This window comes from Dermacentor albipictus, chromosome 2, assembly GCF_038994185.2.
Source record: "Dermacentor albipictus isolate Rhodes 1998 colony chromosome 2, USDA_Dalb.pri_finalv2, whole genome shotgun sequence".
NCBI lineage: Eukaryota > Metazoa > Arthropoda > Arachnida > Ixodida > Ixodidae > Dermacentor > Dermacentor albipictus.
The window spans coordinates 2149286-2161165 of NC_091822.1; the positions used below are offsets into that span (position 1 = coordinate 2149286).

Consider the following 11880-nt stretch of genomic DNA (forward strand, 5'->3'; position numbering starts at 1 on the left):
GACAGTGCAGGCTGTCATGCAGGGACCAAGCCAAAGTTATAGCTGAGTTAACTAATACAAACAAAACCCTGAACGCGTCTGTAAAAACCCTGCACGATAGGCTGGTGTCTTTGGAAGACAGAAGCAGACGAAATAACCTCATGGTTTTTGGAATTCCGCAGGGCGAAAAAGAAACAACAGAAGAACTATCAACAAAAGTGCTTACCGATTTATTTGACAAACAGCTGAACGCATCTCTGCACACAGTTGAACGCCCACATGAAAATGGGCTCTGAATTTCCAGCTGGAAATGGTATTTCCAGCCAGGTTTCCAACTGGAATTAGCCCTTCCAGCTGGAAATTTTCCAGAGCCAGCTGGAAATAGCTGGAAATGGCACTTTCCAGCTGGAAGTGGAATCCACCTCAGCTGGTCTTCCAGCTGGAAGCAGCACTTCCAGCTGGAAGTTTTCCAGCTACAGCTGGAAACAACTGGATACAGCATTTTTCAGCTGGAAACAGCGCTTCCAGCTGGGAACAACTGGGTAGAGTATTTTCCAGCTGGAAGTAGAATCTACCGACTGGAAAGTGGCAAGCGTACAATAGCGGGATGGTTTCCACTTGCATTAAGACATTTTTTATATCTGCAACATGCCCATATTTAGTCCTAGGTGGTGTTTGTATCGGAACGAAAGCTTTACTCTTGCAGCGGCAAAAGTTTTGTTTTTCTTCGTTTGTGTTGTGACAGCAATTGTAATTAATTGCATGAACTGCATGGAAATGCTCATCACTCAGGGTACCTTTGATCGCGATCGGGCCTGATCGGGATCGATTGCAATCGAAAGTGCCCTGTGTGATCGAGTTGCCAAAAAAAAAAACATATCACCAGGAAAACCGCCACTTTTATTGAACCTTACTTGTAGTAGACAAAAGCGACGCGCTCCTGATCGACACTGTTATCAATTGCTACACTGTCGACGTCGTCTAGCGAGGAGCTTGCCCGATTGGTCATGATGAGCCGTTGCACAAATGGCTAGTGTTTACAGCATAGCAATTCCTTCCCTGGCTGCCAAAAAAAGAGCCCTAACATATGGCACCTTCAGCAGTTATCAGGCTGCAGTGACCGCTGCTCCTATCTTTTCCTTCCTGCACAACGCCGCTACAATCGCCGCCATTTTTGTTGAATGCTTAGTAGCTTTAGTCTCGTATCTTGTCTTGATGTGCACTTTTGACACTAATAATAAAATAATAGGCTGGTATTGCAATATTAGTAGTTCGCAGACAAGCTCGGATTTTTATTCGAAGCAAACAGCAGCATTACAGATGCAGGCCGAATATATAAAATATGACGACGCCACGGTGCCCCCAGTTTCGTACAGCACATGGCGGCACATAGCCGGGCAGTAAAACAACGTGAGACTCTCGGGTGTGCTTTAGTGATTGATGAACAAGTTTTTATGAGGAACCTGCATGATCTTGCATATGAAGTAATTCATTTTAAACAGTTTCTTCTCTGGACGACGTTACAAGTACAGGCAAGCGGGTGTCAACGGTTTTTATTGCTGTAATTTGTGGTGTTGTGGATTCACCAGTGCGGATCGAACAGCACCGTTTTCTCCAGCCCTGATTCTACCATATCGAGGTAAATATTTCACTTGTTTATGTTTTGAACGTAATTAATCTTCATTTTTATCCTGAAAGTTGGCACGCTCGAGCATGATATCATAGGTCCATGCTGTACGTGATGTTCGTATGCAAGGTGATCATCTTTGTTTTACGGAATTTGTAGAATTCACCTGTGGCAGATAGCATAATTAATGTCGCTGAGCTGAATTATTCGAAGAGGTACACGATTATTAGCACGCAAAATCGCAACAAATCTTCAACTAATTATCAAAAATTGACAAATTAACTTCTTAATTAATTACATTGCTGTATACAATGCAATTAACGAGTTGTAGCCTGTGAGTTTGCAAAATGCATCCACTTTAAATGAATTTCCAGAATTGTGCCAGTTTCGAGATATTATTTTCCAAAGTGTGAGACGAAATAAATAGGCGTTCCAATTACTTTTGTGCTCCAATGCATAAAAGAGTGTTTTGATAAAAAAGTAAGTAAATCAACAGTGCACATTTACGGCGAATTTGATGACGCATATTTCCAACTGGTGTCATTCTGGAAGTAAACTCCAAGTGGATGCGCCTGGCAATCTCATCGGCTACAATTCGTAGATTCCTATATGTGCCGTAATGTAATAAATTAGGAAGTTGTTTCATTTTTTACAATTAGTTGAATATGTGTTTCGATTTTTTGTGCAAGTAATCTCCACCTCTCTGAAGGGTCCAGCTCAAGGACTAGAATTATGGTATCTTCAACAGGCGATTTTTAAAAATTGTATAAAAACTAAAAATTATCATCCTGTATATGCGAAGTGCTTGCCAGTTTGCGTAAGCCCCTTTTGACTCCAATAGTCCACTTGGAAATAGTGCCATGCAATGTTTGTGCCCAATGTTGCGCATACACCTATGAAATACTAGTGTGTATGTGTCAATCTGCGCAACACAATATAAGCACAATTATGGCGTGCTTTCTCTGCAAGTGCGTGTTTGCAAACAGGCATTTAAATTGGTGCAAAACAACGATAACATAAAAAGACTGGTCCTCAAGCTCCTGCGTTATTCAGAAGATAAATGCTTCTTGGGAGGCTGTTGAGTTACATCACACGCCTAGTTCAAAATACAAGTGAGCTCATTTGAACTCCATTTTGACTAAAGCTACAGTCAACGGTGCTAAGCAATTTAACAATCACTGCATCGCTTCTGCAGCTCAAGTTGAGAGCCTTGCGAGAGCTCAGGTTGAGGCCTTGCGCCACATTAACATAATCCGGCTGTGACGAAGGTACACTATGGTACTGTCCAAAAGCTGTTGATACAATCCATCTGATTTTGGTAAAGGTCACTGTTTACTAGAACTGAGTGGATTAAAGTCATGATTGTTTTAAGTTTCACTCACTGTGTTTGAATATGTCTTTCAGATGGTGTACAAGGAGATGCGCAAGTGTATTCCACATCTTGAGGGAGATGCAAGATATGCTTCCGCGATCCTTGCTGCAGGTGTTCAAATAAATGATTTAAAGTTTCAGCACTGTGCTGCGTTGGCTGTGTGTATTTTCACTGGACCGGCTGGTCCTGCGGCCAATCACATTAGCAACTAACTGTGATTTGCGACAGCGAGCTAAGATCCATGCGAGCTCTGGCCAGTTTGTATCCTGCTTGATGCGAACTTACACCCTGGGATTTCACTTGGGCAGCACTCAACACTAAAGCGGCTGGTGAATCGTTTAAAGCTGGAAATGTAGTAGGAACATTTTCTGGCTCCAGCTGGAACCACTGAGCCTTCCAGCTGGTAGATTCTTCCATTTCCAGCTGGAATGTCTACTGGTCGCAGCTGGGAATACAGCACATTCTAGCTGGAAATTATGTGGTTTCCAGATGGAATCTGCACACTTTCCAGCTGGAAATTATGTGGTTTCCAGCTGGAATCTGCATGCTTTCCAGCTGGGAATAAAATTATTTCCAGCTGGAAATTGCGTCGCTTCCAGCTGGAATTTTCCCAGCTGGGAAACATTTCCGGTTTCATAATCCAGCTGGGAATGGGAATTATTTTCACCTGGGTGAATACACAGGATCGGGAAACGGCAGAGCAAACAGCCACGACCTGTAATTCTAAAGCTGTACGATTCCAGAGAAAAGTCAAAAGTTTACAAAAACTGTAAAAAACTAAAGGGAACTGGCATATCCATTGCTGATAACTACAGCAAGGAAACAGTTACCAAACTCAAGCTTCTTTGGAATTCTGCGCAGGATGAACGAAAACAAGGACATCGCGTGCGTCTTGACTATGATAAAATGTTCATCGATGGTGATATGTACAGTTCGGATGACGAAAAAAACCGTCGAGTCAAGCTCAGGCGTAATAAGAGTACTCTATCAGCTGTAAGCGAGGACTGACCGAAACAGAGAGGGCATCATGAATTTCCTCTAGTTAACTTTAACGCTAGAAGTATCGTGAATAAGACTGCAGGCTTAGAGTACATTTTAGTGAATTATGATCCGGACGTTGTTACGATCACAGAGACATGGTTGCGTTCAGAAATTCAAGATAATGAGATAATACCTCCCGGATACAAGATAGTACGTCGGTATCGACAGTCTCGAGGAGGCGGCGTTGCAATAATAATGAAAGAAAATATTGACTTCAAAACACTAAATGGTATCCCAGAACACGAAAGTCTTTGGTGTGAAATGAATATTGGAACGTCACGAGTCCTTCTGGGTACAATTTACCGACCCCCAAACTCGCCTCTTTCATTCTTAGAGTCGATACAGAGTTACTTAGAAGCAAACAAAAAGCGCCACTGCCGACTACTCCTAACCGGGGACTTCAATTTACCTGCAATTAACTGGTATACATTCGCAACAGAATTGCGGGAACAGGCACACTGCGATTGGCTCCTTGACATTGCATTCACTTATGACCTTTCACAAATTGTTCGTCAAAGTACGCGAAATTCAGGGGAATGTCCATCTATCCTGGATCTGGTATTTCTTGACGGGCGCTTTGACCAGTTTGAAGTGTCGGTTGAGGAGGGTATCTCAGACCATGAAGTTGTCTTCGTTCAGATACCACATAACGAGACAAAGGCAAAGTATAAAGAGGCAGTTACATTTGTTCCAAATTTTTCGGAAGCTGATGACACAATTATCATTGACTACTTGTCATTTGCACTGGACAATTTTGATTCTCAAAGTGATATCAACACCATGCGGCTGTCGTTCAAGGATGTTATTTTCCATTGTATTAGCAAATTTGTGCCGATTCGTAAAAGAAAGAAAACTAAACGGAACCCTTGGATCAACAGGGAAATCATCCAACTAAAACGTCGAATAAGCCGCCAGAGACGGAAAGTAACCAAAGACCACGCAAAAATAACTGAGTTGTCTGCACAACTGCGTTCTATGATTACTGAAGCCAAAAGTAAATATTACAAAGAAACATTGACAGATTTCATGAGGTCGTCTCCTGATAAAATTTGGCGTCACATATCGAAAAAGGACAACGGGTCGCATAGCATTGTAATTGATAACACTGTAGTTACTGATCCTGGAGTCATTGCTTCTTCTTACAATGAGTTCTTCCAGTCGGTGTTTGCTGCTCCATCAGAATCCAGTACTGAATCCATACTCTCCCCATCGCTTCGTTCGGAAGAGATGTCAGAAGTTGAAGTCTCGTATGATGGAATTGTAGTGCTTCTACTAAACATTGACGTCAAAAAATCGGTGGGCCCCGATGACATATCCAACGCATTTCTGCGCAGGTATGCGGAATGGGTTGCGCATTACTTAAAAATTATGTTTGACGTGTCACTTGCGGAAGGCCGAGTCCCTGATGACTGGCTTACGGCAAAGGTTGTACCGGTGCACAAATCTGGAGATAGACCGATAATTGAAAATTATCGTCCAATTTCGCTGACCTGCGTTTGCTGCAAGCTCTTAGAACATGTTGTAGCCAAGTCAATTTACACGTACATCGAAAATGCGAACTCATTTTTTTCCCAACCAACACGCATTCCGACAGCGCCTTTCCACAACAACACAGCTTCTTGGAACAATCCATGACTTTGCCAGTGCATTAAACAATAGGAAACAGATAGATGCCATCTGTCTTGATCTGTCGAAAGCATTCGACAGAGTGGTACATCCAGAATTGATTGTGAAACTGACTAATATGGGAATAAACGCGAAAATTGTAAAATGAATAACCGCGTACCTCCGGGGCAGAACCCAATACGTAGAAGTGGAACACACTATATCAAAGCCGTTGAACGTAACGTCTGGTGTCCCTCAGGGGTCTGTGTTAGGCCCTGTACTATTTTTAGTATATTTTAATGACATTTCCTCAGCAATTGACTAATTGGTATCACGGTGCGACTTTTCGCCGACGATTGCTTACTATACAAAGAAATTAATAGCACAGAAGATCAGAAGTTACTCAGTGACGCTCTTAGGGCTATAGAAAAATGGTGTGACAAATGGAAAATGAAAATAAATGAGAGTAAGAGTGTTGTAATGCGCATAACGAATAAAATAAATCATATTTTTGATTTTAATTACACAGTGAATTCTTCGGTGCTTTCCACGGTTGACGTGCTGAAACACTTAGGCATACATATATCCGCGAATTTAAGCTGGTCCAACCATGTTACAAAAATATGCCAAACTGCGGAAAGGAAGCTTTGGTTCTTACGACGGAAATTGCAGTTAGCCTCACACTCAGTAAAACTAACAGCTTATTTAACGTAAGTTAGACCCACATTAGAATACGCCAGCATAATCTGGGACCCTTATCAGTCAGGGCTAATTGAGAGACTGGAAAGAGTTCAACGTCGAGCAGCAAAGTTTATCCTATCGCGTTATTCTCGCACAGATTCAGTCTCCGAAATGCTCGGATTGCTGCACTTGCCTACGCTCGCTGAACGCAGGCGCATAGCTAGGTTAAAGTTGTTTTTTCTTCTCACTAAAAACACATTCAACATTAATAGCGAACAGTATTTGATAGCACGACAAGGTAGAACACTACGGAAAAACAAATATAATACTTTTCAAATACCTCAGATACACATTAACGCCTACGCATTTTCCTTCTTCCCAAGAACCATTAAAGAATGGAATGAGTTACCGGTGTTAACGCGAGAAAGTATCAGTGCGGAAGAATTCGAGAAAAACTTAAGGCAACATTGAAAGAAGCACGCACGTATTTGTGTTTTTTTTCTTTTTTTTTCTTTGGGAGGGGAGAGTGTATGACCTCGTTTATTAACACTGCGTTTATAGTCATATTTATCGGAGTATATGTATTATATTTCGCTTATGTATCTTCTTTGTTCACTTATGTTCTCCTATTAAAGCACTATTCATGTACTGCCTTCATGTACTGTACTAATTGCCGAAATACTGCTACTAACTTGGCTTTTTTGTTTTTGTTTTTTTGCTATATGTATAATTGTAATACCATGTATTGTACTGATTGTCCAAGTGCTGCTTTGACCCACCCTGTAACGGCCGACAGGCTAACAGTATTCGTAAATAAAAAAAAAAAAAACTTGATAGGGCTGTGGCTGCCTGTAGAAAAGAAATTTTGTTTGTTGTGGATTTTAATTCGGATCAGGTGTCGTGGGGGCTAAAAACAGATTTATGTGGTAAGCGACTTTGTGAGGGGACTATTGATAGTCACCTTTCATGTCAGAACACGGGACAAGTAACGTTTGCTAGAGGACCCTTCCGTTCAGTGCTAGATTATTTGGCATTTTGTAGAGCTGGCCTCAAGGTTTTGTCGTGGGTAGCGGTTGACTCGGCAACCAACAGTGATCATCTTCCTGTGTCATTCGAAATCAATTGTCAAATAACATCTTTAGAATACCAGGCATGCACATTTATGGACCATACAAAATTTAAGACTTTCTTGCGTTCTACCGTTTCGAAACTTGCCAATGCCAATGATAAAAAAATCACTCCAACCGTTTGCTCAATTCTAGAGGATTCCCGGAAGCAAGCTGAATTTGTCATCCCTTCGGCTAAAGGCACCGCTTGTCGTTGGTGGAATAATGAGTGTACGCGGGACTATAGAAAAAGAAAGGCCGCTTGGAAAATGCTACTGCATAATCAGTGCCCGACAAATTGGAAACATTATCAGTTTCATGCTGGTGTATTTAAGCGTACTGGTAATCGAGCCAATGAGGAATACGATATTAGATATTACGATTATCTATCTAATTAAAAAAATACGCGTGCTTTATTTGCATTCCTTCGTGCTAGGAAGGTGCTACCAACACCCTTAACATTAGATTCAATTGTTTTGACCCCGCAGGAAGTGAGCGCCTCCCTAGAAGAGATTGCCGAAGGCTTAGAAAATTGATTTACGGCCAAGCTTCTGGCTATTCATTCTACATTAGATCCTTGGGATGGCTTTACTCCAATTTCCTTAGCTGAACTAAATGAGACTGCGCTATGTTTACCGAATTCAGCCCCTGGCCCTGATGGCGTCACAAATGCATTGTTAAAATATTGTTAAAGGAATCGCCTAACGTTATTTTAGACCTGGTGAATTATTCAATTAAATATGCTTGGATTCCGTTGCACTGGAAGCTCGCCAAAGTAATATTGATGCTTAAGAAACAAGAAGGAAGGTATGCATTGGAGAACATTAAGCCCATCGCGCTTATATCAAACGTTGTAAAATTCATTGAGAGGCTTCTTCACCATCGCATCATGAAATTTATTAATGATAATTCCATTCTTAGTCCCTGTCAGATTGGTTTCAGGGCCGGCTGCTCCATCTGGCATGCCCACGTCGACTTAGAAAGCCGAATACAACTCGCTCGACGTCATAAGCAATACGCTGCCTTAAGGCCAAGATATAGTCAGGCGTTCTCGGCGCGCCAGGCCGCGGCAGGCGAAGTCGGATACGCTGCGCTAGCGACGCCAGGGGTGCAAGAAATTTGCTTCCTCTAGAGTGCGGCGTGCGCGCGCAGCTCGAGGCTGGCGCCATCTGTGCTTCCGGGAGCGCAACTTCACCGCCGCGGCGAACAGCTGTTTACATGGCGCATGCGCGTCTTGCATATACCCTCGCCGTTCGGGTAGCGCGCGCGCATCTCGTTCCGCGCGCTGTTTGTCCGCTAAAATGAAAACTTTTGCGGGATGGCGTTTACTTGTCCTGACAGCCAGAAAAAAAAATAAACAGAAGGTTTTACGTGCGAAAACCACTTTCTTTCTGACCTGGGCTTCTTTAACGTGTACCTAAATCTAAGCACACGGGTGTTTTTCGCATTTCGCCCCCATCGAAATGCGGCCGCCGTGCCTGACAGCCAGAACATCGCACTCATATTGCTAGTACTTCGGCTACGTCAAAAACGGAAGCGGACCATGTATGTACATGCGAAAGCTATTCGACAAGCGCCCTCAACTCGGCGACTATCACCAGCTAGTACAGGAGCTGCGAAATGCAGCTTACCTGTGGCGAGACCACACTGCTTCCGTATAGCTTCCCACGCGTTGTTCTTGCGCTCTGTGTCGCGGTGGTCCATGCGTTGCACATTGTATACACATGGAAGGTTGCAAATTGCTTCAAGCAGGCGTCCTCACTCGCGCTGTCAGCCCACACGGATGTTGAAAAAACCACAGCCGCACTGTCAGTACGCGTACCGCAGGCCGCCATTCTGCCTTCGGCTCGCTGCCGCTGATGCGCGCAGTGCATTCTGGTCTAGCGGCAGCCGCGTGAAATAGAACACGCTCTATGTCCGCGCCGGCGGCGTTGTGCTCGCCAAGCGCGCCTAAGCACGCCGGCTACGCCGGGACGCCGGACTGTAGAGTGCGCGCTTTTCACCGACGTCGCTTAACCGCGACGCGCGTGGCCGCGCGCGCGCGTTACGCCAGACTATATCTTGCCCTTTAGTGACGCTCAATATAGCTAAATGCATACGACACTGTGGAGCACACTTTATTGATCAATCGGTTAACTTCCTGTGGTGTTCCTGGGTATATAGTAGCGCGGATTCAGCCATTCTTAGGTGAAAGAGAATTCTGTTGCTACGAAAGGGGCGTTTCTTCTTCTAAACACAAACAAACGAGAGGCGTACCGCAAGGTTCAGTTCTTTCCCCGGTGCTTTTTAATATTCTCATGAGCACACTACCTTGTCATCAAGGAATAACTACTTATATTTATGCAGACGATATTGCGTTTTTTGCATCTGTAAACGACATCCACACGCTATACCAACGACTGCAAACTTACCTTTATGATCTGGAGAGGTGGTTAGATGCTAGTCACTTCACACTCAATGCCAGCAAATGGGCTGTTCTCTTTTTTCCGATACGTGACATAGTGCACATTTCATTGTCTTACCACTTTCAAGACATACGAACATGTTTCATAATAGGAACATGTTTCAATTGAGAATCTGAAAAATAAACGGGTAAGTTTTTGTGTTGACAAGCCTGGCCAATCGAGGCAAGTTTTAATTGTTGATATGCTTGCGGTATGGGAATAAGCAGGTACAATAAAATGTGCAGGTTGGTTTTGTATGGCTTCAACTAAATATGATAGTTATATTCTTTATAGGTATATCCCTGATTGATGAAGTACACCCCAGTTTTGATCTTGTAAAAATATTATACAGTATAAGTTTAAGTGAAGCATGAGTCCAAGAAAACTTTCACCGCAACAACCCATGTGTTCAGTTATTAGCATTAGTCAAAAAGTTGATATGCATCTGCATTGAAAGACCCCTAGCAAAAAATCTGATAGGATCCACTAATACAAATTCTATCAGTTTCTTCTATTGCATTATGAAACAATACAACTGATACACTGATAAAATTCCTTTAAGTTTTATTCTGGACATATCTGTGCTATTCTGCGTGTACAAGTCCACTAGTGTATTCTTTTTATTAGTGTAACAGTGTATTCATATTAGTTTGCCCGATCTATAGTATATCAGTATCTATGTGTGTTGTATAGGTGTAATGTGCTTCAAGGAGAAGCAAGCTTCACCGTTTGCCCAAAAAGTGAGTCAGAAATGCTGCATTTATATTATCGCAAAAGAGAACACATATAAATAAAATATGAGGCCCAGGATTTGCAAAGGAAAGATTATTGGAACAAATATACACCATACAACAGCCTAAAAAGAATAAAAATGTGATCACATTTAAAAGAAAAAAAGACGTTTACATTGGTTCACGAAAAAGTTTAGCCTCTTTAAACCGAAAGTTATTGGCAACCAAGCCACCGAATAGGTTCACACGTACACTGCGAAGAATATCAGACTTATTCACAATCGGGAAAGCTAGTGAATGGAAGTGGTGGATTCTTCATTATTCATTGCCATGCCTTAATTGATTTTTGCCGGATAAGTATGCCAGACATTCCAGTTTGCTTGTGGAGGGTGTCTATATACTTCTACTGGACGCCGTCACTTCAGATGAGCATAATGAGATCATCCGATTTTCTCTCGGAGTTTGTTGTGAGAACACAGTCTTTGTACGGATTGGGTGCAGTGGCATACAATGTACACCACATTCTGCATCTTCCTAAAAGTGCGGCTAAACTAGGACCTCATTGGTCGCATTCTTCATTTGTATTTGAAGGCGGAAATAGACTTCTTGTGAAATTGGTCAGCGGAGCTATGGTGTTCTTTTACAAATATTGGAATATTATGTACTTGCTCAAAAGTTACAGGCAGCTAAAGGTAGTTTAAATCTTTCGCCAGAAGCAGTCAGTTTTCTTGGTGTACAGGAGAGGAGAGCTGGTGAGCAGACAGTTTTGTTAGGCACTGGAAAGCTGTGCCTGAACTTGGATGAAAGTGAAAAACAGGCTGTAGTCCACAACCGTGCTCATGACTCAACAAGTGTCACTGAATATTATCGAATGGTCATCAACCAACGAACATTCCACTCTCTCCAGTACACTTCAACTATGAAGACTAAAATCAGTGCATTTGTCAGCTTCTCAGGTGCGTTTTTTTGTCATTTGTAGAATTCTTACTGGAGCGAATTTTTGTATACTTCTTCAATGCCAGAAACTATTTCCTGTTGAACATTTCCATGCAAAGCAGTTTTCAATCTGGATCAGAAAAGAGGAGCCACTAGTTTATTTAACACCCAGTGAATTTATGCACCTTCGTGTGTTTATGGAAATATACCACAATATTTTTGTAGCGACAATACCAAACCTTTATGAGAGACTAATTCCCATGCTCAAGACATGGTAAGGATGAACAGTATATCTTCAGCCATGGTACATGAATGTCTGGTAATAACAGGTTATAGCTTTAAAAACAGCAGTTGGTAA

The 11880-nt window shown here is 42.4% G+C and overlaps 1 long non-coding RNA gene across 1 annotated transcript; it reads left to right on the forward strand.

Annotated features, from left to right (window-relative positions):
- The first annotated feature begins 580 nt into the window (after positions 1-580).
- LOC135921117 (uncharacterized) lies at positions 581-3117 on the forward strand. The gene is made up of 2 exons (XR_010570459.2): positions 581-1618; positions 3011-3117. It is a non-coding gene; the product is annotated as an uncharacterized lncRNA (long non-coding RNA).
- The last annotated feature ends 8763 nt before the right edge of the window (positions 3118-11880 follow it).